Source organism: Heterocephalus glaber, unplaced genomic scaffold, assembly GCF_053883595.1.
Source record: "Heterocephalus glaber isolate CG9 unplaced genomic scaffold, H.glaber_assembly_v1.0 deba00001606, whole genome shotgun sequence".
Classification (NCBI taxonomy): Eukaryota; Metazoa; Chordata; class Mammalia; order Rodentia; family Bathyergidae; genus Heterocephalus; species Heterocephalus glaber.
Window position 1 is genome coordinate 32404820 of NW_028258377.1, and position 26160 is coordinate 32430979.

The 26160-nt window shown below is 39.7% G+C and overlaps 1 protein-coding gene across 6 annotated transcripts in view; it reads right to left on the reverse strand.

Moving 5' to 3' along the window:
- The window catches only part of Sgcd (sarcoglycan delta), a 959917-nt gene that overhangs the window by 418572 nt on the left and 515185 nt on the right, over positions 1-26160 (reverse strand). Inside the window, exon 1 of one of the 6 annotated variants that reach the window (XM_004836499.3) lies at positions 6686-7168. The exons of the other annotated variants lie outside the window; for them this stretch is intronic. The gene's annotated coding sequence lies outside the window, so the exon portion shown is untranslated. Of the gene's footprint in view, positions 1-6685; positions 7169-26160 lie in introns of those variants that run through there. 6 annotated transcript variants of the gene reach the window in all.

Below are 26160 nucleotides of genomic sequence, written 5' to 3' on the forward strand. Positions count from 1 at the left end.
CCACCTGCACACTCTGAGCTCCATTAGTACCATGACCAGCAAGGGTTTGAGCAAACCAATCTGTGAGGATTTCTATGGGAAGTGAACCATGGTGACATATTCCTCCTCCAGACCTGCAGACCTGTCTGAGAGGCAGGTCAGGGGCCACGGCTTACATGTTTTCCTTTATAGGAGGCCATTCATACGTAGCAACAGGCATCTGAAACAATAATGAAGACAGTCACCTTTCTGTGTGGCAGCAAAGGTGAAATCAATGAGCGGAAGAATCTGGCGAGAAATTCAGGCAACCCAGAAAAGTACCGGACAGGTTGGTAGCAAACATTCTCTTTTGCTGTCTCAACTCTTCATTCTTTTTCACCTGTCTCTCACATTTTTTTCAGTTTGTCTGGTGCTACCTTTCCTAGCTAGTATGAACCCTTTGTGGATCTAAAGCATTCAGTGTTCACTGTTTACAAGACTCCATATGAAGTGAATTATAGGTATAACACTTGAAGGCAGATATTTATATCTTGTTCAGTTTAAAAATCAGAAACAACGAGGCTTGTGAGGGTGATAGACCTGCCTAAGTTCACATAGCCAGGGTCCCAATCTGAGTCTGCTCATGAGCCTGGACTCAGCTCACAAAATCATCACCGTCCCACTGCAGCAAGGTGACCCCCACTGGCCATTGATCTGGTGTGCTGTGCTTTCTCTCCCCGACAGTCACCCTCTTCTCCTGAGTTTCTAGAGGGACGGTGTGAGGAGCCACCATGATCAGGAGGCATCTTGTCCGCCTCCTGGACTTCATGACTTCCCTTCCTTTGTGTCCTGATGTACCCTGCCAGAAGAGCCCAGAGGACAAGGAAACGCTCCCTGCCCTCTGTTTACTGTAGTCCTAGTTGACATGGTCCTAGGAGCAGCAAGCTCCCACGTCCCTGTTCCCATCAGCCTTGTCAGTCAGCCAGTCTAAGAATGTATTAGAACAACAACTTACCAAGGACTCCCTGCCCCATCTCCTTGTTCGTACTCTGCCTCCTCACGCCTTTAAGCGACACACAGCCTGTGGTGGTCTCCTCCACTCAGCAGGCGGGGAGGCCCCACCCAGTCCCGCTCTAATTTTCTTTTGTTTTCTGCATCTTCAGTTGCCCTACTCAGACCACGGACCCTTGCCACGCAGGCCCTGGCAGGACAGTGACTTAGTCACTGGAGATATTACTGTGCCGATGACTGGAGCTGAGCTCACGAAACCACACTTTTGTGAGGAAGAGGTAAATGGCATATTTCAGAGGAAGGAAAGACAGCAGTGCAGGAAAAATGGAGGGATGGGCCACATACCTTAAGATGCCCAGCTTTGGGAAAGGAAAGAAACATTCTTTAAGAAAGAAGAGCCCTGGAATTAAAAGCACCATAGGCTCTGAGGAACAGAAAACACCTGAGAGGAATCTGGTACTTTTACAAACTGCTATCCTGGGACTAGGAAACACCTGTTCCAAGATTTCCAACCACGTCTACGTGTATCTCTGGGCCACGCCCATTTCTGCACCACGGATCGTCACTGCCCTCAGATACGGCCCTAGAGGCCATGACAGGGACCACGGGTGACAAAATAGAGATGCATATTTGGCCCAATCTGAGAAGACTTCAAAGAGAAACAACACCCAAGACTGCCTTGTGGCATCACGAGGCTCTCCACCATGGAAGGCTTTGCTGGGCATCTGGCGGCATCCATCACCAGTGCTACCCAGGGATTCCTACAGTAGATGAGACTCAGCCCCAGCACTGCCTACAAAATGCACTTCTGTGGACCAGCTCCTGGAGGGGCCCTTAGAAATACAGGCATTCTCCAAATACAATCACAGACTTAGTGGACAGTGAAAAACCAGGAGATTTGAGGGATTTTCTAAGAATAATAATATTCCACTATAATAGTACCTGGTCTACGTTCCAAAGTGTCACTCAACTGGCATTGCTGAGTCCACGTCCATAATATGCACCCCTCCCCCAGGCTCAGGAGTCAAGGACCAAGAGTCATGCACCGCCATTGTCTTTGACTGGTTGTGGTCCTGATGCAAGAAAACTATCATTTCAGGCCTCCATATCCACTTCCATATAATGCAAGAAAAGGATTTAATTTTATTCATTTTTAAAGACAAACTTTTAAGCATTTGTGGGCCATACTGTCTATCATGCCCCCCCCCCACACACATCCTCCACATTCTTAACTACTAACAGAACAAAGATACTCATCATTAGGAAAGAAGTGTTTAATCTGGATTTATAGGGCTACTCCAGAGTCAGAGAATGAATAAGACCAGTCTACACCAGGTGGGCTGGTGCTTGATCAGTAGACAAGCGGCCCAATTTGACCTATGTACTCTGAGTCAGATGGACTTGTCTACAAGGAAGGCCATTCTTCCCTGACTAAAGGAGTAAAAGATCAAGAAGAGAGACAGCTTTCCCCTTTGTGTCCTGCTGCTTTTGCACTGACCTGAACAGGACCCCTGGAGAGGAGAATGTGGTGATAAGTTTAAGTGTCTAGAGAGGAGGCTGTGATCACCTAGGATGTGGCTCAGATGTCACAGTACGAGACAGTGTCAGTCTGAGGGACGTCTGGATGCACAGAAAGACCCTGCATGTTTGGACTTCTTCCAGCAAGGTTTAGTGACTTGCAGCCAAATGCAGTTGTCACTGATCCAGCATCAACACCCTCTTCTAAATGAAATTTCTTGCAAAATTCTAATATAGGAAATAAGTGTCTGGGGTACATCAGAAATTCACACAGGAGCGTTTCTAAAGTCATTCCTTCCAAGATTCCCAAGTGCATTCTTCCAGAAAACCAGTACTCGTCAGGAACTGCAACTCTTAACAGAGTCCCCAAGCCACCAGGGCTCCCAGATCTTCCCAAGTATCTGGGACTTCTCTACTTGAATTATTTTATTTGGTTATTAATGCAAAGCCTGTTCTCTGAACTAGAGACCTGCTTTCAGGACTAACGGCTCCTGCCATGTTGCATGATCGTCCTGGCAGCACTGATCTTACTTTTGTGCTCATGAATAATGAGAAACTACCAAAATAGCTTATTTCTTTCAGATTCAGGTCAAGGGAGATCATGGCACACAAGTGTCTAGAACACATATGTATGAAAATGCTAAACATTAAAATAATCTTCACGTAGCTACTGTTCCTTTGTTTATAAGCCTTTTTAAAATGCAGTAAAGCATCCTTTCCCACCGATCATTGTTAATAATCTGATTATATATTTTCTCTGTATTGAACTCAGAAATTTTCTCGTTATAGATAAAAGCATACATTCCTGTTACATGGGACACATAGGGTGTATTACAAAATTTCTAAAAGAACAATCTTTAACTTTCTCATGAAAACATGATGAGCTATTAAAAGGACAGATATGTTAATTAGTTCAAATGAATCTTTCATGTGTACACAGGTTTCTTTTTAAAGCATGTTTGACACCTTAAATACAAACAATTATTTGACAATTACATTTTCTAAAAACTTCAGAAAAAAGAGAGTAAGGAGGTAATAACTAGGTGACTTTTCCCTGTATGTACATGTTTTAAAAATAATTAAGCCAACAGTGAAACATGGATCTTTCTTCACCTATTAGAAGGAGCCCGTATGTTATCAAAATCAAGAAACACTAAACTAGAGGATAGCCCAAGTCCCTTCCGGCTTCTCAGACCTACAATTTCACAAACTTTCTCATCTTATAACATCAGTGTTACTTCCACCGGTGTGGTAGTTGATTTGTCACCTTGACTGGGTTAAGGGATTCCCACATAGCTGGTAAAACATTATTTAGAGGCATGTCTTTGAGAGCATCTACACAAGAGACCAGCATGTGGATCAGTAGTAGACTGAGAGAACATGGCCCTCAGCAATGTAAGTGAGCATCATGCATTCAATTGAGGGTTCAAATAGAATCATCAAGCAGAGGAAGGGAAACTTCTCTTTCTATCCTTGAGGTGACATATACTCTTGGTTTTGGGGCCTTCAGACTCCAGAGATTATATCAGTATGGTCCCTACCACCTTTCCTCCTCCTGCTGCTTCTTTTTGATACCAGGGATTGAACTCAGGACCTTGCACTTTCGAGGCAGGCACGGTGCCACTGAGCTAAATCCCCAGCCCACCCACTCCTGCTTCTACAATCCTTAGGTCTCCAACTACCGTAGGAGTTCTGCCATCACTCTCCTGGTGTCCAGGCCTTCAGACTAGGACTGAATTATAACCCTGGACTTCCTGGGTGTCCATATTGCATGTTATTGTCATGGGATTTCCTGGCGTCCATAATTGTGTGAGCCAATAACCATAATAAATTTCTCTTTTATGTAATCTACGTAGTATATTGCTGTTTTTCATTGTAGAACCTCTCTACAACCAAAATGCAGTCACTGCCCTTGGAGATTTTTTACTTAAATAAAAAATAAAAGACATTTCTTTTTCAGAATACAGCAAAGTAGCACGCTGTCTTATCTTCCAAAAGTTTGTCTTAATAGAATAACCACAGGCAGGATCTTGAATAACAAGCTTTGCTGAATGCATTCACTCACTCCTCCCCACCTGGTCCCTTCATTCAATCCCTCCAGCAGGAGTATCGTCCCAAGAAACAAGTCCAGGTTAAAAATAAGGCCTCAAGACCCTGTTCCCTCCCTGCTTAGGAAATCTGAGCCCTGGTATAGCTATTTTTACAAAATGTGCTTTCTGATTACTTCCAGAGGCCCAGCAGGACAGGCTGACCAGGTCTCCCATCGTGAAGAGAGGAAGATGATCGTTTGCAATGAGGCCACAGTTTACCTGCACACTTCAAGCCCAACATGTCAGTGCCTGGTGAGTTTCGTTGCTTCCACAAAGCGTGCTCTATTCCTGCACAAAGGTCTCCTCCCTCTGCCCGCCCTGCCCAGTCTGTGGTCGGGCCAGCATTCCTTCCCTACTGCCTCCACCTCTGCCCTACATTTCTTCTTCCCTATCCTCTTCAGTACTTTTACTTTTTTTCCTTTCAAATGTCAAGGGACTTTGGTTTTGCCTCCTTTATTTCTAAAAGAGAGAAACACAATTTCTCCCAAGTTTCTGGCACCCTTCTTCATAATCCTGCAACCCGGAGTTGCTACTTCACGCCTCTTTCTGCTGAATGCTTGACACACACTAAATTTAGAGGGGTGTGACATTGGAGCTCACTGAAGTCTCCTTTCTCACTAGCAGTGGGCTTGGCTGTAGTTCATGTCAGCTCTTAATTGGCACAGGCATTAGAAAAAAAAGCCACAGTCCAGTCTGACTTCTAAATGCACTGCCTGCTTTGTAGGGAATCCTACAGTTCTAAAACCTCTGGAACCACGTCCAGCCTGACACAAAGATGATATGAGTAAAGAAAACTTTCAAGAGCTCTCATTAGAACAAAATATCCTATTCCCAGTCATATGCCATTTCCCTCCTCCAACCACAAATGTGTGCAGGAAAAAAAAATTACTGGTTAACGATCCTGATGTTGGACCAACAGCATGAAGTTCTGGCTCCCCATCCTAGTCCTATGCTGAGGAAGAAGCCACCCCAGCCCCAGCCCCAGCCCCAGCCCCTACCCTACCTACCTCTGCCCCTTTAACTCACTCTGCCCTGTGAACTCCATGTTTAGAGACTGCAGGACACTGATGAAAACTCACACCTGTTTTCATAGAAATTCACCCCAAAAGGTCTTGTTACTAGGAAAAGTACAGTTCAGTGCAGTTATATCTGAGCCAAACCAGTCTCTTAAACACTATTCCAAAGTCCTGTGTACATTCTAAGTACCAAATATAAAAAACATATCTTTCTTATGAAGTAAAAATCCTGTATTACAAAATAGTTGATATGCATAAAAAACTAATGCTCAAAAGGAAAAACAGGTTCCAGTCTATGCTGAAAATTATTAAAAATTTGATTTTTTTAAAAGAGCACTATTTTCAGTTAGATGTAAAGTGAAACCAATTGATCAATAAAGTAACACACTTATATGTCTCCTTCTTTTAATAAGGACTGAGTAAACGGTTTTCCGTATGGTCTTAGAACGTAACAATAACAAAAAAGTATTTTTGAGAAGAAAGCTGTAAGTGTTCCATTGAAAAAAACAAAATTACAATCCAGCACATTTCCCAGCAAATATGCTACTGACATTCAAGTCTCATCACGAAAATCAAAACACTGTGTAGAAATATGATGCCAGGAACTCATACATGTATATCTGCTTCTATGCACTGAAAGTGTGTTCCAAAACAGAAACTTCAACTCTGATTCCCTCCAAAAGATGAGAGCCATTTCCTGCTAGAACACACCCTTTAAAAACTCTTCTGAAGACAGACAATTCCATGTAAAGTTATGTTTACTGCCAATGAACTGTCCCTCCAGGCAGAAAGGAAAAGTTACAGATGGTTGGAGTCTGGTGACAACACAAACAGCCCACATACTTTTCCTTTTCACAATAGCATTAGCAGCTAAGTCCTAACTTTCCAAAGCGCCTCTGCCTTGCTCGAAAATCAGATCTTAAAGGGGGCTGGGGAAAGCAAAGATTAGAACTCCAGGAGGAATACTTAGGGATTCAGTTCCAATTCACACACACATACACACACACACACAGAGCCTCCAGCAAACCACAGACAGAGGGCTTAGAAAGTGCAGAGAGGCAGGGAAATGCCAAGAACTGAACCATCTCCTACCTCCTCTGCTACACAAAGGGCCGATGGCAACCGCCAGCCCGCGGTCCCGGGTGTGCTGAGCAGCTGTGAAGGAGGCGGCCACTCAGCCTGCTGAGTGTGAGCAGGCCCAGCTCAGAAGCTGCCCCAGTCAGATTTTCCAACTGCAGAACTGTAGCCAAGTCCCTGCCCATGCCTGAAGAATTTCCTGAACAGCATTCCCGTTCTTGTTGGGGCTGCTTTGAAACCACCGTACTTTCTGTCTATACTCAATCTGGCTCTGTCGGTCTGACTCGCAGCTATGGATGGGAAACACATGTGTCAAGGGACAGCTTCGCTCTCTGCTGCCTGCCGCCCTGCTCCGGCCCCTGCTGGGCTCCTATTCCAGGAGGGAAAAGTGCTTCCAGAACCAATTCTCCACACAGGCTCTGCTCTGGGGGCCAAGGTGCTGGAGATAAGCCCTCTCCTCGCTCAACGCTGCCGCTTTGTAACTTACTCCTGCCACGCGGAGTCCCCAGCTGACCCTCCTTACCCTCCAGCACTCTCGCCAGGCTTGATCACGAGCTTACTAGAGCTGAGAGATATGAATTCTAATTTGATCTCCCTACCTGCCGCTTCCTGAGTCTTTGCTCAAAATTTCAATTGCTGGAGGGGGAACAGTATTTTTAGCATTTCCAGGCTGCTTTGGTTCTTCGGAGCTGTCCCCTCAACCGATGTGCACACCTATCGTTGGAGCAACTAAAAATAATGCAATTATTTTCTCAGGCACTTCTGTTGCTCTCTGCTCTGGTCCAAAATGTAACATTTTTCAGGCTGTTGCAGTGTGTGTTATGGGGATGGGAAGCAGAATGAATCGGAATGGGAATGCATCGTGATTCCGGGCACCTGTGTTTACTGCGGGGCGACACACTCTCAAGACGTGCTGTGCATCTTCCACTGGACGTTGTGGCTTACCTTTGACCGTTCCCTTTTCCCATAAAACAAGAGCAAATCTCAAGCCACAAAAGGGAGACGTCCCTCTTTTCACACACTAAAAAGTCCCATATCTAAAGAGCTGAAGCTAAGTTGTCAAGGTAACATTGCAGAAAAGAGATGATTCAAAGATAAAGCAGTATTTAAGTGTTTTTTATTTTCTTTCTTTTTTGGGGGGATTATTAACATTTTACTTCCAAAAATCACACCCCACTAGCAATTTACAAAACCGAAAACTGGCTTTCCAGATTTTAAAAGTGTTCTGTGCTCCTAATGGGTTGCTGTAAATAATAGCATTTGATGGGGTCTTGGGCTTAGCATGAGATTTTAGTGGGCACTTTCAGAGAGATTAGAGTTCTGCCATGTGAAGCACTGCATGTGTGTGTGTGTGTGTGTGTGTGTGTGTGTGTGTGTGTTATATCTAAGGTCAGGATGCAATTATAGAATCAGAGTACTTTAGAGTTGGAAGGAACCCCAGAGACCACCCAATCCAAATTGTTTCCAGCCTTCATCTTACACAGGGAGAAGGAAGCCCAGAAAGATGACGATAACTCCCCCGGAGTTGCTGAGACAGTTAAGGCAGAGCTGTGGCTAAAAAAGGCTATTGTGCTCCTCCTCTGCGTGCTTTCTCTATTTCCTCATAATATGAGAAAGCAATATCCTCAGGCCTTCAGATAGGGCTTTTAATCAGGCAGCCTGCATCTCATCTGTTTGCTCCTTACCAGCTATGAACTCCTGCAAGCCTGTTTAACTCTCTGTACCTCGGTTTCTCATCTGTGAAATGGGAACAGTGACAGAGTTTACCATATAGACAGTTCAAGGACCCACTGAGATAGTCCATGTTATACTTATGACAGTGCTTATAAATCAATTTCTCATTTTTAATGGAGCAGAAATGAGACCCTTTCTTTTACTTCAATGCAAAACTGGGCTCTTCCATCTAGTAGGGGTGCTAGAATAAACTATTTGATTGGTTAGTTAAGTTTTCTGCTGCTTTACCTTTATATAATAGAGGTTTATCTCCTTAAACACAGGGAAGTATCCTAAAGCCCTATTGGAACTTTAAGCCAGCCCCACAGCTACTTTTTATTTATTCCCTAATCACACACCAAAGTCTTTTGCTCAAGATGAGCTCACAGGACAGGAAAAGAGTGAGATAAAATCTGCAGTCAGCTCTGTGAGACTGAACAGAGTGCCATTTGCAGAACTGGACTTTCCCTCCATAGATCTCAGCCTTAGCATTATAAAAATAGAAGAGCACGAACAACTGCAATTCCCAGCTTCAAAAACTGCAGTGTCCTAAATTAACACCAGCAGCAGCAAAAAATAAAGCCCCACAAATTGAGAAAGAAAATGTTTGGAAAAAACAGCTGCTATGAATTCTAAAGAATCAGATTTCTATCTGTGTGATCTGGGGTTCCACAGCCTTTGTCTTCCAACCAATGGTCCCAAGCGGTTAAGGAACCATTCGTTTTGTATTAATCACATTTGCTGTGCCCAGCTTCCTCCAGGCAAACAAAACAAGTAGTTCAAGTAATTCTTAGTTTCCAGTGATTTACAAATGTTTAGGAAATCAAGTAAAAAATCCAATCACTGGAAAAACCAAGTTCAGCCCTAACACATAAGACAAATGACAGTGCTATGATCTAAATCATCCCACGGAGTCCTCAAAGTCTGTCTGCTTGGCTGTCTTCAGTGTGGGTATCTGAAGAAAGGACCTCAGCATGACATCCTGCTTCTGGATAACTAGCTGGAAACCCCCCCAAAATGACTTAGTTCTTAAATGTTTAGATGCATTATCTTACACATGAAAATAAGACCCAAAGGCTGTCAGGTTTCTCAATGTCATATGTGAGAACTGTTTAATAAAGCCTCTCAAGAAGTATTTTAGAGGAATATGTGAACTCACTGTTCACTATTGAAGGCTGGTCCCATGCTTGGTAAATTTATATGATTAACATGGGAGAGTTTTTGTCAAGTAAAAAATAAAAATTTCTTCATAGTAGAAAAAATAATGTGACTGTACATTGTACTATAGGACATCATTAGTTTTGTGTCACACCTAGGACTCTCCTGCTGCCATTTCTTTATTAATATCTCTAAATAGCTCTAAATACTGAGCTCTTGAAACACTCTTGGAACTCGTCTTACCATTATGCCAATTCTCTTATGAATTAGTCAAATAAAATCCTTGAACTTTAATCATGTTTTTTAACTTTTAAAAAAATTATAATTTGACAATGTTTCATTCTCTTTATATGAGTGTTGTGTGTTATGTGAAATAATAAAGTACATGGTAAGACACTCACGGGTAGCAGAGGACAGGGCGCAGAGCCAGTGCTCCAATAACGTAAGTGCTGCTCGTATCCAGCACTCTGCTACTCTGTGTGCAGTTTGGCAAAGGGCACTAGGGACCGCTCATCAACCTCTTTGCTATCACAGCGCTTCATCTTTGCCGGTAGATCTTTGAATCCCCTTCACATCAGTCACTCTTCTTGTATTCTTTTGTAAGTGGTGACTTCTTTTGCTTTGCAGAGACTTCTACTTTCGGTGTTTTTAAAATTACAATGGAAATACGTCTTCTTATATACAAATCTCACGGTTGCTAGTCACAAAGGCCAGTTAAAAATTCTGATCGTGAGGATTGTATGAGCCAGAAAACTTGGTTTTTCACTAGAATATGAACTCCATGAAGGCAAGGATTTCTGTTTGCCTTGTTTTCTGCCACTTCCCCAAGGCCTAGAATTGTTATATAGTAGGTGTTCTTATTTACCCTTTGACTAAAGAACAACTTTGACCTACTTGAAACAAGGATTTCAATGTTGTTATCCCTTTGTAAGGAATCATTTTTAACTGTTGTTTAAACATATTTGAGGCTATTAGATCAGTTCTACCTGTCATGGCTCAGACGCTATTTATCACCAGGTGTGATGTGACTCCAGGATTAGTTCAGTTTGATTTGTTTCTTCCCTACGTGTAGCACAGAGAGCTGAACAAACTTTTCGGGAATGTTGGATCTGATGAAGGGGAAGGAGGAATAGACCCTGTTCTTTCAGAAACTATGCTTCCTTTAATGCAGTCCTTATCAGAGACACTAGATTTTTGGCCACTGTTTTCAATTATTCTAAGACAAATCCTGTTGGCCCCCTCTGTGCGACAGGTGCTAATCACCCCGCTGTATCTCCCGCGTCATTTACACCTGTGATTCTCAAGCCTACCTTCACATTAGAATCACCTTGGGAAGCTTTTAAACTGATCAGAGCCGGGGTTCAGCAACAGAGATTTTGATTGTATTGAAATGGGAGGGCAATGAGAAAATGGAGTTTTTTAAGAGCCCCTCAAATTATTTTAATTTGGGTCATATTTAAAAATTGCTAAATTGCAGATGTTTTAAAAAACATAAACCTAATTTTGCCACTCCGAGCGAAGCTCCTTCCATGCCTTAGCCCCGCATGAAAGGAAAAGGCAGTCACCTATCAGGACCACTTCAGGGCCCAGGGTGAGTTGGTTCCTTCCCTACCTCTTCAGTTTCATCTTCTGTTTCTCTTCCTGTCTTCTTAGATCTTCAGATAAATCCTGTATCTTTCCATTTGAGGAGCGTTGGAAAAAAGGAAAAACTATTTTCTTTTCTGGAAAATTTCACTTTTTTCCTAGAAGTTACCCTTGTTCTCTTGCTTTCTTCTATTTAACTCCTATCCAGCCTTCAAATTTATACTCTATCATCCTTCTAAGAATCATTGCTCCCTGAACAGTCTTCATGTTTTATGTGCTCAAGGACTGGCACTGATTATAGTTGTCAGTTCATCCATGTTGGTATTTTTGTTTGATTTGTGTCAGTGTTTCTGATGGACAATGAATATTCTCCTTGAGGACTGAAACCATGTTCTTTTGCCTTTGACTATATCCTATTCCTTACACCATGCCTAGCTCACAGGAACTGAACAGTGGATGTTTTAAAATAAATGAATGCAGTTTTTTTAACCCACTTTGCATTAACATGCATATAACGCAGGTGTTTATACCATAGATCCTCATGTTATCACTGGCCTGACATACAAACAATTTGGGTTAATTAGGTTAATGGAAGATTCATCTGCCTCTTGTTATCCATTGTGTGTACCCAGGTAAACATCCAGATCTCAGCTGTATTGACTTACAATCACCTTGTGTTACACCAACCCTTGGGAACTGATTGAGGTTGTAAGGCAAGGGTCTACTCTATCTTGATTTTGTAGATTTCATTTATTCTTTCCAACCTGTTAAGGTGTTGTGTTGTGTTCAGGAAACTGAACTCTCTCATAAGATACAAATATTTTTAAAAACAATAAGCCATTCCTCTGTTTATCCAAAAGACTTCTGTGAGTAGTTATCAAGTGAGATTCCTGGAAAATGCTATAAGGCCTGAGATACAAGGTAGGCTGTGATTATAGGGATGGGCATCCACAGCCCACTGGCTTGGGGAAGAAGGCAGGCTACATTGAGATAATACTGTAAGTCCTAAAGAGACACAAAGTAGCCACTATGCAAATTTGAAAACAGGATTTCAAGAGGTACTTTTGACAGGAGTTATCAGATCAGCTGAAGGACAGAGGGTCCGGGATGCACTAAATAACTGCACTGTAAGACCAAGCAGTAGATCTGGAGGCCAGGCTGAGCTTAGCAGTTAAAATACAGTGAAGACTCTATCTCCATCTTCCTCCTTAGGTGTCTCTTGGCTCTGCTCAGTTTTGGTTTCTCCGATGGGTAGTAAAACATTCCCTTGGGTTCCTACTCTAACTGGGAAAATCAAATATCTTCTGCCTGGAAAGACTCCGCATAGCCCAGCCTGAACCACAGCCTCATTCCTGAGCTCAGCCCTATAACTAGGAGGACTGGGTCCTCATACTGCACATGTTTGGCTCATACGGGAAGCTGGGGCAAAAGGGAAGGGGCTGGCGTCTTCTGTACCATAGGGTGCAGTTGAATTATTCAGGAATGGAGAAAATAATCTCAGGAAGACTGAGATGTGAACTATGGATCATCAGGCACACAAAGCACTCTTCAGCTTCTTACACAGGGAAGGCTCTCTTGGAAATATTGAGGAATTATTTGGTCAAAGGACAAAAAGCATATTTTCTATATTAAAGCTTCAAACGGTCAGATTAGATGTAAACCAATGGCAGATGACTAGGACAGGAACGTGGTGTCAGCCTTTCATTTGAGGGTTCATGTCACGAATAATACCTGGTGTGAAATGACACCCTGTTTTCTTCAAAACAGAAACTCCAATGCTGCTTTTGAATAGCCAAGGGCAAAACTATCTGGGTGATTTTGAATAATACAGTGGATCCTCCAGTTACAACCAGCCTGACAAACAACTTGTCTTATGGCCAGAATTTTAGTTTTAGCTTACGAACGAAGTCTTGAGTTACAACTCAAATTCCAGCTGCTTATGCTTCCAGATGGTCTCAGACACATATTTAACCCTTAAAGTGTTCTGAAGGAATGGTACAGCATCCTTTCTTGTGTGGGGTTGAGAAATCCTGGGCCAGTGTCTCTCTAAGGACACTGAGATCTGCCTGGACACAGGAGAGAGGCTTTGAAGGCTGTGTAGAGGAGCCTGAGCCTTCAACTGACAAACTTGAGTTCTAACAAGCCCTCCTAAACGAGTTGAATTTGTAAGTCAAGGGTCTACTGTAATTGTTTTTGTGGAAGGAACCTGGACCAGGACATTTGTCTGGGTGACGAATCAATGACCCACACACTTTCAGAATATCTCTATTGGCCAGACACACTGTCTAAGCTGAAGTCATCTTCTGTTGTGGAAATTCAAATAGGTTTATGGTACAGGATGAGGCATTCTCAAGCTAAGTCATTACTTTAAGAACAAAATGCCACATTGATAATTGATGTCATTAGTAGCGAAACTCAAGGTCTGTGAAGTATGCTGCTGGGATTTCAATTGGGATTGCACTGAATCTATATAGCAGTTTTGGAAGTATGGACATTTTCACTATGTTGATTCTTCCTACCCAGGAGCAAGGGATGTCTTTCCATTTTCTGATATCCTCTTCAATCTCTTTTTTCAGAGTGCTATAGTTTTCAGAGTAGAGGTTTTTGATTTCTTTTGTTAGGTCGATTCCTAGGTATTTCAGTTTTTTGGATGCTATTGTGAAAGGAACTGATTGCCCCATTTCCCTCTCAGGGAGCCAGTTTTTACTATAGAGGAAAGCTATTGATTTTTGTGTGTTGACCTTGTATCCAGCTACTTTACTGAATTTGGTTATTAAGTCTAGAAAACTTTTCATGGAGTTCTTGGGGTCTTCTATATAGAGTACCATGTCATCTGCAAATAATGACAACTTGACTTCTTCATTTCCTATCTTTATTCCTTTTGTTTCTTTCTCTTGCCTAATTGCTGTGGCTAATGTTTCCAAAACTATATTGAACATGAGTGGTAATAGTGGACATCCTTGTCTTGTTCTCTGTAAACTCTGTAAACTTCTGTTAAATTCATTTGTTCAAGAGTTTGATAGAGTTCTAGTATTTTGTTGCTTATTTTTTGTCTAGTTGGTCTATTTATGACAGTGGGGTTTTGAGGTCCCCCACCACCATTGTATTAGTGCTTATATGATTTTTCATGTCCATTAGTATTTGTTTTATATAGTTGGGGACACTAGTGTTTGGTGCATATATATTAATGATTGTCATCTCTTCTTCCTGGATTGTTCCCTTTACAAGGATGCAGTGTCCTTCTTTGTCTCCCTTAATCAGTGTTGGTTTGAAATCCACTTGATCTACAAAGAGGATAGCTACTCCTGCTTTTGGGGGGGTTCCCGTCATATGGAGTATTGTTTTCTACCCTTTAACTTTCAGTCTATGAGTTTCTTTTTGGATTGTGTTTCTTGTATGCAGCATATTGTTGGATCTTGCTTCTTGACCCATTCTTCCAGTTTATTTCTTTTGATGGGTGAATTGAGACCATTACCATTGATGGTTATAACTGATATGTATTGACTTATCCTTGTCATGACTTGTGAAGAGATGTAGAATAGCAAGAGCATTTCTAGGCAATAAAGACAAGGTAGGGGGTATCACAATCCCCAGCTTGAAACTATACTACAAAGCTACTATGATAAAAACAGCATGGTACTGGCAAGAAACAGACCAGAGGATCAGTGGAACAGATTAGAATATGCAGAAACAACGCCAGACACACTCAGCCACCTCATCTTCGACAAAGGAGCCAAATGCCCTCAGTGGAGGAAAGATAGCCTCTTCAATCAATAGTGCTGGAAAAACTGGGTTTCAACTTGCCAAAGATTAAAACTAAACCTATATCTTTCACCATGCACTAAACTAAAATAAAGATGTATTAAAAATCAAAATGTTAAAAGAGAAACACTGAACTGGCTCGAACAGAGGTTAGGTAGAACTCTTGAAGACATCAGTGTAGGAAAAGATTTTATGAACAAAACCTCAGTTGCCCGTGAACTAGCAATCAACAAGTGGGATCTCTTCTTATTAAAAGGCTTCTGCACAGCAAGAGAAACCACCAACAGTGTGAAGAGACAACCGGCAATGTGGGAAAATTTTTTTACCTGCTATCCCTCAGACAAAGGTCTACTATCTAGAATCTATAAATACCTTTAAAAAAAATCAGACCTCCCAAATTTAAAGACCTAATCCAAAAATGGGGATCTGAAATGAACAGATATTTCTCACACCAAGAAGTAGAAATAGCAAGTAAACATATGAAAAAATGTTTAACATCATTGGTCATTCAAGAGATGCAAATGAAAACAAAGCTGAGATTCCACCTCACCCCAGAAAGAATGGCTGTTATCAAGATATCAACCAATAACAAATGCTGGTGGGGCTGTGGAAAAAGAGGAACCCTGCTCCACTGCTGGTGGGAGTGTTGACTGGTGCAACCATTGTGGAAATCAGTATGGGGAGACCTCAAAGAACTAGGACTGGAAGTCCCATTAGACCCAACTATTCTCCTGCTGGGGATCTTCCCCAAAGAATTAACAGAATCATACCACAGTGATATATGTGCATCCATGTACATAGCAGCACAATTTGTGATAGCTAAAACTTGGAAGCAGCCCAATTGCTCATTAACTGGAGACTGGATAAAGAAAATGTGTTTTTTTTTTTCTATAAAGTGGAGTATTACTCAGCACATTGGATGCACACTGAGGTGATACTCTTAAGTGAAATAAATAGGACACATGTATAAATACACAATAGTTTCTTTAGTGTGAGAAACTGAAAGCGTAAATAAGGAGTAAAAGTTATAATAGATAATGTGAAATAGGAAGAAAAGAGGCAAAGGGGAAGGGGAAGTGGGAGGGGTTGGGGAAAGGAAAGAAGGGAATGGAATTAATATGAGAAAAAGAAAAATGACAACACTCTTTGTAGATAGAGAGGGGTGGAGGGGTTAAAGGGAGGGCAGGGGAATGGGGAAAAAATAAGAATCAAGATGGATTATGTAAAGGTGCAAATTTCCAATTATTCATGTCATTATATTGCATACTTAAATGTACCAATAAAATTAATTTTTAAAAAAGTAGTGAAACAACAAAAAAAAAGTAGTGAAACTAATTGCAAACATATGTTCTCAAAAGAAAGTAATGAAATAGCATGAAGAAAATACTGTTATAGGTGAGTAGATGGTCCCATCTACTCTTTTTTTTCCACTGTGAAACATGAATTCTTTCAAATTTCTTTCTGGTCTGTAATTTATCATTATGTTATGGCTTTCTGAAAGTAAACTCTTGAAATATCACATTTTTATTTGGAAATAAAATTCACTCTGATCAATAAAATGGGCCAGACTCCATAACAGGCAGAAATGAATCAGATCTGTGCTTGAAAAATACACAGCATCACTCGTTTCTATTTTTACAGTCACACCAATGCTCCATGGTACAGAATATAACTGTTGGGTGTGGGAATCCCAAGCCAATTATAAGCTCTGTGAGCAAAATATGCTGCTTGCACCTAAAGCCCAAGCCTCAAAATCCAATTCCCAAACCCAGTAATTACACAGCACATTTGATCTTAGCCAAAAGGCTGAGAAGTGACTGTACACCAACAAGCGAAAACACACCAAAAAGTCAAAGGCTACCAAAGACAGAAAATTCAACATTACACATTTCAAATTATTTGATCTTTAGGAAAAGTTCATCATATATGTGACAGAAACATCACTGGGCAAGCCACTAATAGCATAGTGTCTGACATATAAGTTGCTTCCTAAATACCTTTTATTTCACCTAGTAATACTCATGTTTAGCTTACCCACCTTTAGCTGGGTAAGGTGGCACATACCAGTAATCCCCACTACTCAGGAGGCTGAGGCAGGAGGATCACAATTTTGAAGCTCACCTGGTCAACTTACTGTGACCCCATTTCAAAATAAAAAAAAATAAAAGGACTGGTATACAGCTCAGGGATGGAGTGTTCCTGGGCACAATCCATAATACTAAACCAGTAATGATGATGATGATAAACACTGCCTGTAACAAAAATATTCTGGTACAGTTTTTTGCAGTAGACTGCATTCAGGAAAACTTAATTTTTCAGACTCACAAATGGTGGGCCTCAGCATATTCTGATCTAGAAGGAGAAAATATATTAGTTAAGTAGAAGCTTTTCATGACTTAGATGAGAAGACTCACAACTGAAGAAGGGAAGTGACGTGGCCAGAATCACACAGTAGTGAGCAGAGAAAATGGGCAAAAGACTCCTTTTCTGCTCCCTTGCTGCCCTCTGGGCCTAGGACAGCGATGGCGAACCTTTTAGAGCTTTCAATGATTCAAGCAGCCTGTAGCTGTATGTGTGCCATGGGTTTACCACCACTCCCCTGTGACTATCAGCCTAAGAGATGATTCACTGCAGCACTTCTTCACTCACTTAGGGAATTTCTTCTGCAAATGTATTTCCAAAAAACAATTTGTGTGAAAAATACAGTTTCTGGTTATGCTTATTCTCCTCATCTCTTCTTAGGCAATCAGGAGGTTCTTTAAGGGTTTCTATGTATCATATTAACAGAAAGCTAAGTGTAACCAGGTAAGATTGTAAAAAATATTACAACATAAGTCGAAAGATATGTTATCATTTTATGTTAAAGGCAGGCGAAAATCTCTTAAACTTTTAACCCACCATTCAGCAGCTCATAGGAATCTGCTCGAATGCAGCAAAGGAAAACAGTTCTATTATCTTCAGCGGAGTACAGGGTTCAAGGGAAAGGGGGTCCTCCAAAGTTCCTATTTGATTATCTTCAATACAGTCTTTTCATATCAAGAGCCCCATCTTCTGTAATTAGCAAAAATTGTTAGAAGCAAGGCTGAACTGCATTAGTATTCTAATTTAGGATAGAATGTTGATATAAGAGATACAAAGAAATATATTTTAGGCAAAATGTACTTAAGGGCTGTTATAACACACCTTGTTTCTCATTTCCCCAAACAGGAAGAAGCGTAAACACTAAATGGACAAGAATAGAAATATACAGGTCAGTGTAGTGAAGATTGGCTACCTAATCAACACATTCAACTCTAACATGACTACATCTTCACATGTAAAAGGAAGTGACATTCAAAAGGCCATCATCACCCATGGTTGGAATGACAGGAGAGCCCCAAAAGGGACAACGAAGTAGGATTCTTTTGAACACGAACTGAAGGGAGCTCAGCCCCTGGATTCTACTCATGGTTATTGAGTCTACATCAGGCACTGAAGATATGATAGGTCCAAGAAAGATGGGGTCCTCAGCTGCAAAGTATGTAGGAGCCTTTGTGGGGAGGTTCTTTAGCGCCTGTGGTACTATTACAAAACTACTGTGTGCTAACTTACCATGTGCCATTGAGGGAAACTTTCTTTCAACTTTTCCCCCTGACTGTGAATGTATCACTATTCTCATTAGGTTCCTTCTTTTCACACAGATCTCCCTAGAGGAAGAAAGGACAGCTATATCTACACATGTGACACTATTTCTCATTGTTAATTCAAAAAAAATTGATGTAATTTAGACATTGGTCTCACAAGGTTGGCTAGTGTGACTCTACCATTGAGAGAAAGAACTTACTGCTAAGCTGACAGAATCCATTTTTTATGGCTCCTTGCTGAAATTATGGAAAGCATTCTATGAGAAATCCATGGGAAGAGACTTGTCCATGAATAATCACTGTAAAATCTAAGATGTTAGATCTAGATGTAGGATGGCGAATGATAAATTGGCAATGCTTTGTAGATAGATAAATGGGTCCATGTTTTATCCATGCCTTTAACACTTTTGTAAGAGAACATGGCAGCTGAACCACTTCATTTCAGCCTCACGCTAAGAGAGCACCAGGCAGCCATATTTTCTTCTAAAGGAAAACGTAAATATCCCATTATTAGAAGAACTATGAATAAATCACGGTGGCACATGCTTGTAATCCCAGAACTCTGGGAGGCTGAGGCTGGAAGATAGTCAGTGTGAATCCAGACTAGCTGAGCAACTTAGTGACTTAGCAAGACCCTGATTCAAAATAAAAAAATAAGATAGTAAAATGGCTGAGAGGTACTTTGGTGTGAGGGCCTGGGATCAAGCCCCAGCACTGAAACAAAAACAAAAACAAAAACAAAAACTATAGCACCTTAGGGCTCAATATAAAAGGTCAAATCAAATTTCAGTTAGTAGGGACATAATTAGGATAGGCAAAATACATTTTTAAGGAGCTAAAGTCAATAAATAGAATATTTCCAGACTGAAGAAATATATTTGGGGTTGTGGAGAAATTTTTGAAGTTCATTGTATTTTAATATTTCATGTGAATACTTGGCCTCTACTTAACTTTTGAAACTGTTACCTTTAGTTTTGATACCATGAATTGTAAAGTACTCTTAACATCCAGGTATGGGAAATTACAAAAGGCAAAAATTGTGCAATGCTACTATGCTTGTGATTTGGAAGAGTTGGTCTTTGCTTTTTTTTCACTCTGGCATGGAATTTGAATACTGTCTACTTAATCAGGAAAAGAATGTGTTACTTAAATTTTCCTATCCTTGGATCTTCATATATATCATCCATCTCATAAGGTTTTGCAAGGGATTAACAAAACAGTAAAACTGGCTTTTACATACACAGCAATCCCTAATGTGCACTGACAGCCTATTTTGCTTTTACAGAGTAAATGATCAAAGTTTAGTGGATATTAATAAATGATCTAGCTTAAGCTATCTCATTAAGTGGTATTTAAATACATTCAAAAAAATGGGTCACCAGCAAAAATCTGAACTAAAGGTATTATAGTTTAAGCAAAAATGTTCCCAGAGGGCTGGTGTTTTAAGAGGTGGAGATTTTAGAAGGTGATTAGAAAATGGCACTAAATTAATCATGAACTAACACACTTACGAGTTCATAGCTGAATATGCTGTTAGGAGGTAGAGCCTGTTTGGAGTAGTTGGATCAGCAGAGACATGACCCACATGGGTGTATTCTTGTCCCCAGGCCTTTCTTCTCTCTCTTGTTCTCTTTCTTTCTGCTTCCTGGCTGCCATGGGGTATGCAGTTTTCCTCTGCTATCCCTTTCCAAGATGATGTGCCTGCCTTGGAGACTTAGGAGTATGGCCTGAAATTTCTGAAACCATGACACAAAATCAACTTTCTCCTCTAAGTTAATTTTCTCAGGTATTTGGTCACAGCAAAGAAAATCTTATGATACCAAATCTACTCTTATTTTTTGCTGATTTCCCAGGGACTTAATATGTATTTTGGAGTGGAACTTTTTTATTAGTACGTTTGGGCTACAGAATGTTTACATTACTTTTGTAGACTTGGTACACGTGCACAACACATCTTAATTACTTTTTCATCCTTTTCCCCTCCTTCCCTTTCTTGATCCTCTTCCCATCTGAAGTAGATCTATGTGACAGGGATTATATTTACAAGCTTGCAGTCATCATTACAGCTGTATTACCCAGAAGTATGTCCTCTGAGTTTACATCTGACATAAGAAGATGTTCTTCTTGAATAAAAAGAAAATAACACTTCTTCAATGGGCCTGGCTTTAAAGCTAACTGGATCCAGGTCTCCATAATCAGTCATCTGGACATTGGCCATCACTTCTTATCTCACTTCCCCCAGATTGTCTTATTCAGCCCTTTGACAATGCACTCTTTCACCATCAGAGAGTGTGAGTATAAACTTCAATGCTTTTCATTCTCTTAGAATAGTGTGAATTCCCCAACACTTTCTATTGAAGAGGTCATTCTTTTTCCCTATTGTTTAATCCTGGCATCTTGTCCAAAATTAGTTGAAAGTATATTTGTAGATTTATTTCTGGAAACTCTACTTTGTTCCATGCTCTAGATAATCTGCTCATAATGCCAGTGCCATACCGTTTTGATTGCTATAGCTTTGTAGTGTAATTTGAAGTCAGAAATATGATGCCTTCAGCTTTGTTCTGCTTGCTTAAGAAGGCTTCAGTCATTTGGGCTCTTTTACATACAAATTTTAAGATTATTCTTTCTATTTCTGTGAAGAAGGCCTTTGGAATTGGGATAAAGATTGCAGTAATTCTTTAGGTGACTTTATGTAGTATGGATATTTTAATAACATTAATTCTTCCAATCCATGAATACAAGTGCTATCCTTCCATATATCTGTGCTTCCTTGAATTTATTTCATCAATGTTTTCTAGTTTTTAGTGTACAGATCTTGTACCTCCTTGGTTAAATTTATTCTAAAGATTTGATTGTGCAATGATAAATGAGATAATTTCTTAATTTTTTAAAAAATTGTGTTAGTCTGTAAAAAGAAAACTGAACTTTTGTTTATTTTATACTATGCAACTTTAATTTACTGGCCCTAAGATTATGTTACTGAGGTCTTTAGGGTTTTCTTTGTATATACTCATATCATTAGTAGAGACAATTTTGCTTCTTTTCTAACTTGGACATTTTTGTTTTCATGCCTCACTGCTTTGGCTAGGAAACCATATATCAAATAAAGAGTTAATGTTTAAAATATTTAACAAATTCATGCAATTTAATAAGAAAAAAGCCAAATAATTCTTTAAAATAGAAACAGTACCTGCATATTTTTCCAAAAAAGATATATAAGTAACCAATAGGTGTATGAAAAGATGTATCAGATCACCAAACTCCAGGGAAATGCAAATCAAAACCACAGTGAGATATCACTTCACACTCATTAGGTGGTAAATGTGGAAAAGACAAGATAATGATTAGTTTGAGAATGTTAATAAAAGAGAACTTGTAGAGAGAATGTAAATAAAAGAGAGCACTTGTATTTCCTTGGAGGGAATGTAAGTTGGTATGGTCATTATATGGCTATATGAATATATATTTATAAAATATATATACAGGAAGAGGTAACCATCGACAGATGAATGGATAAATACAATGGGATTGTTACAGTCACACTGGTATGGTTTGAATAAGTGTCCCATAAAGCCTCCTGAGTCAAAGGCTTGGTCCCCAGCCCATTCTGCTCCTGGTAGAACCTTGAAGAGGCATGGCTGGTGGAAGGAAGGGAGTCACTGGTGCTGCCAATGAAGGGGACAATGGGATTCTTGCTCTTCTGGTCTCTCTCTCTTTGGCTTTCCAGCCCCCATGAGGTCAACAGGCTCCCTCACCAAACCTCTTATGGTGATGTACTGCTTACCACAGGCCCAAAAGCAGAAGGGCCAACAGATTATGGACTGAAACTTTCAAAACTATGAGCCAAAATAAACCTTTCCTCCTTTAAAGTTGATTATCTTAGGTATTTTATCACAGCATCACAAAACTCCTCAACCTTCCCGTACAATATAATATTATGAACCCTTAAAAATGAAAAAAATCATTTGCCATTTGAGATGACATGGACAAATACGAAGAATATTATGTCAAGTGAAATAAGCCAGACACAAAAAGACAAATACTGCATGATTCCACTTATATATAAAATCTAAACAAAAACTCAAACTCATAATAACAGAGAATAGTAGCCACCAGAAGGTGGAGGAGGCATACAAGGAGAGATATTGGCCAAATGTATCAACATTCAGTTATGGGCAAGTCCTGGAGATCTTACGTACAATGTGGCAACCACAGTTACTAATGATGTATACTAGAAATCTGCTCACATAAGTGTTCTGACCAAATGCAATAAAAATAGCAATTATATGAGTTGATAGCTATGTTAATTAGCTTGATTGTAGTAATCATTTTATAATATATATATATCAAACATCATGTTGTGTACCTTAAATATAAAATTACAATCATACCTCAATAAAGACAGAAGAAAAATAAAAGAAATAAACACAACCATAAGACAAAAGTGTGAATTTTGCAACCCAGGTTCACAGAAGGATAAGCATGCTGTCCTTCCTATATGACATTTAGAAAATAGCCTAAGGCTGCATTTTAATGCACATTTTCACACAAGAAACATGTAGCAGCATTTACAAATTACAGAGTGAGTTGCAATAGCAGAGATCTCTAACAGTTAAATATAGGGTCTGTATTTAGGGACGAACAATTGCTATTGGGATTTATTTAATGGAGACATCTATCAGCCTAACACTCCATGACCCTAGGACTTGAAAACGTTATGAATCAACCCCTGTAACAATCACGTCAATGACAGATATTGAGCTCTGAAAATTCAGAAAGCTTCACTAGTTCCAACGTCACTCCCTATAGCCATTTGTAAGTACTTGGATTTATTTCAGAAAAGTTGATTTTATTGGAAGTTATATTTCATAACTAAATTGGAGAAGATGCACAGTGTCTTTATTAACATAATATTTACATATTACATAGTAACATAATATTTAATAATATAACCAGAGCAGCCAGCATTTATTAATTGCCTACTGTGTGTAAGGTACTTTACAGCATCTTTCTTTGCAAAAGCCTGCTATAGCTACTCTCATTTCAGAAGGTGACAAATTCTTCTTTAAAAACAGATAATGAAGACTTTAGGCTTTGCAGGCTGCTCAATCTCAACTATATTTACTAAATTCAACTCCTGTAGCTCTTTCCTGTTAAGTTTATTGGTACATTTTAGGTATAAAATACAGTTACATTCATCATTGGGATCTTGTACCATTACATCAGTATCTTGGTTCTTATTTTTTCCTCATTCCCCTGCCCTCCCTTCGCCTCCTCCACCCTTCCCTATTTACAGACTTTGTTTCCATGTTTTTCCTTTTCTCATATTTTTTCTTTTCCCTTCTTTCCCTTCCCCTATCCCTCCCACTTCCCCTATTCTTTTAAACATTTTCTTCCTATTTCACACTATCAGTTATATATTTTGATTCTTATTTACACTTTTAGTTTTTCACACCAGAGAAACTATTTAGTATGTACACATGTGTGTCCTATTTATTTCACCTAAGAGTATGGCCTCACTGTGCATCCATTTAGCTGTAAATGGCTCTAGTTTCTCATTCTTTATGGCTGAGTAGTACTCCTTTTTACAAAAAGAACCACATCTTCTTTACCCAGTCTCCAGTTGATAGGCATCAACTGCTATAGCTTTTAAGCAGCTATAGATACTACAGAAATGAACAGATATCTCTTGTGCTAATGAAACTTTGTTTATAGATGCCTACATTTGAATTTCAAACTTTTCATGATTATTAAATATTATGTTTCAATTATTTAACATTGTGAAAACCAACTTTCTGAACGGAAGTTCAAGTACACAAGAAATAACAGCAAAAATCAACAAATCATATCATATCAAATTGAAAAGCTTTTGCACAGGAAAGGAAACAAGCAGCAGGGGGAAAAGACAACCTACAGAATGGGAGAAAAATTGCCAGCTACTCCACAGATAGAGGACTAATATCTACAATATATTAATAATGTACAAATTTTAGCTCCCCCCAAAGAAAAATCCAAACAAAAAAATGGGCAAATGAAATGAATAGACACTTCTCAGAAGAAGTGCATATAAATATATGAAATAAATACATGAAAAATATTCCACATCTCTGGCCATTATAGAAACGCAACACCAAGATTCCATCTTATTCTAGAAAGAATAACTATCATCAAGAAATCAAATAATAATAAATGCCGGCAAAGCTGCAGGGAAAAAGGAAGCCTTCTGGGCAGGGGATTTCGCTCAGTGGTTCTGCCGCCTGTCTTGCAAGCACAAGGTCCCGAGTTCAATCCCTGGTACAAAAAAAAAAAAAAAGGAACCATTCTACATTGTTGACGGGAATGTAAACTAGTTCAACCACTATGGAAATCAGTATGGAGACTCCAAAAAACTAAAAATAGAAATTCCATTTGACCCAGCTGTTCCCTTTCTAGGAATCTTGCTCAAAGGGTTAAAGATATGTTACTGTGAAGCATATCCAATTTTATAGCAGTATAATTCATAATAGTTAAATCTTGGGAGAAGCCTATATGTGCACCAGTAGATGAATGGAGAAAGAAAGTGTGCTATATACAATGGAGTAATACTCTGCCATAAGGAAGGGTAAACTTGAGTCATCTGTAGGAAAATGGATGCACCTTAAAATCATAATGTTGTGAAATAAATAAGACACACAAGGTTAAATATCATACGTTTTCTTTCATATGAGAACCCCCAAATATAAACAAAGAACAAAATAAAAGATAGGTAATATGAAATAGGGAGATAAACCTTTTTCAAAAGGGAAAGGGACCAAGAGATTGAGGGAGAAGCAGGGAGGGAGAAGGGGATGAAAAGATGTGTTATGTACACATACAACTCCCCAGGAAGGATGTAACCATTTATGTAGTGCAAATGCATATTTTTAATAATATAAAAACAGTGTGACAAACACCCTTAGGTCATGAGCCTTTCAAAATCAGATGGAAAACCAGATTTGGACCTACGGCAGTTGTTTGCAAGCTCCTACACTGTGTAAATATTCAGGGCAGGATAGTGGCAATCAGAGAGGTTCAGATACACCTAAGAAGCAGAAGGCTAATTCTGATTCCACAGTTCTTCTGCTGCTGACTCAGGTGTCTCCTTTGTGTGACAGTTTAGAATCAATGCCAAGGTGCTAACCTTCCTGGCCAACATCTGGCCAACACGTCTGACAAGCGTGTCGTGCCTGGACTGATATATTCCTTTGTTTGGTGGCACTATAGTCAGTCTTGGACTACAGACTTCAGTGGGGCTCTTATCTCTGAAAACTAATTCAATACATTATGGTTGTGTTTACTCTTAAAATAAAAACTTTAGTTTGCCAAATACTATATATTTTACTAATATATTCTAGAATCAGTAAGCAACTTTTTAATGCTTTTTTTGGTTAAAAGACCAACGACTACTGAAGCCATCTACTTCTACAGAAAAAAAAGGTAAAAATAAGTCAAGAAAAGAAAAGGATAGGAGATCAAGTACAAATGATATTCCACTTTAAAATTTTGGTCTCAATATTTAAGAGAAATGTCTTCAGCGCCTCAGCAGAAATGCTGTAGGTTTTGCCAATCTGAACCTTCAAGCACCATGAATCAATAATGATCCATTATTTGTTAAACAGCTATGAGGTCAGT